This window comes from Bison bison, unplaced genomic scaffold (genome assembly GCF_000754665.1).
Source record: "Bison bison bison isolate TAMUID 2011002044 unplaced genomic scaffold, Bison_UMD1.0 scf7180017864036, whole genome shotgun sequence".
NCBI classification, from domain to species: domain Eukaryota; kingdom Metazoa; phylum Chordata; class Mammalia; order Artiodactyla; family Bovidae; genus Bison; species Bison bison.
Genome location: NW_011494608.1, coordinates 6,421,109 through 6,421,549, shown reverse-complemented (window position 1 = coordinate 6,421,549; position 441 = coordinate 6,421,109).

Here is a 441-nt window from a genome sequence, read left to right as displayed (position 1 = left end):
GGGACCAGAGCCAGTCGCAGGCCTGTGAGCCCAGCGCCCCGCCCACAGCCAGCTCAGTGGGTGCTTATCCAAGGGGTCTGGGTGGGTAGGGGACAGGAGAACAGAGGAGGCGCTCAGCATGTCACAGACTTGGCCCTGAGCCCTTCCTGGCCTTGACCCTGAAAGCCTGACCCCAGCCCGGCCCCCAGCCCCCTCCCTGCCCAGGGCATCTGTCTGGGGGAGGCCCCTCCCAAGGAAAGGCCACCCCACCCCCCGGCCCTCAGCACACTCAGGACTTTCACACAACCCAACCCTGCATCTCTACAGCACCCACAGGGGTCGAGCCGAGGCACACACGGCCCCAGGCTGGTGCCGGCCACACGGACACACCCAGGCATGCGTGTGCCCCCACGAAGCCACGTCCGCCCCCGGAACACACGCGCGTGGACACACAGAGACCCG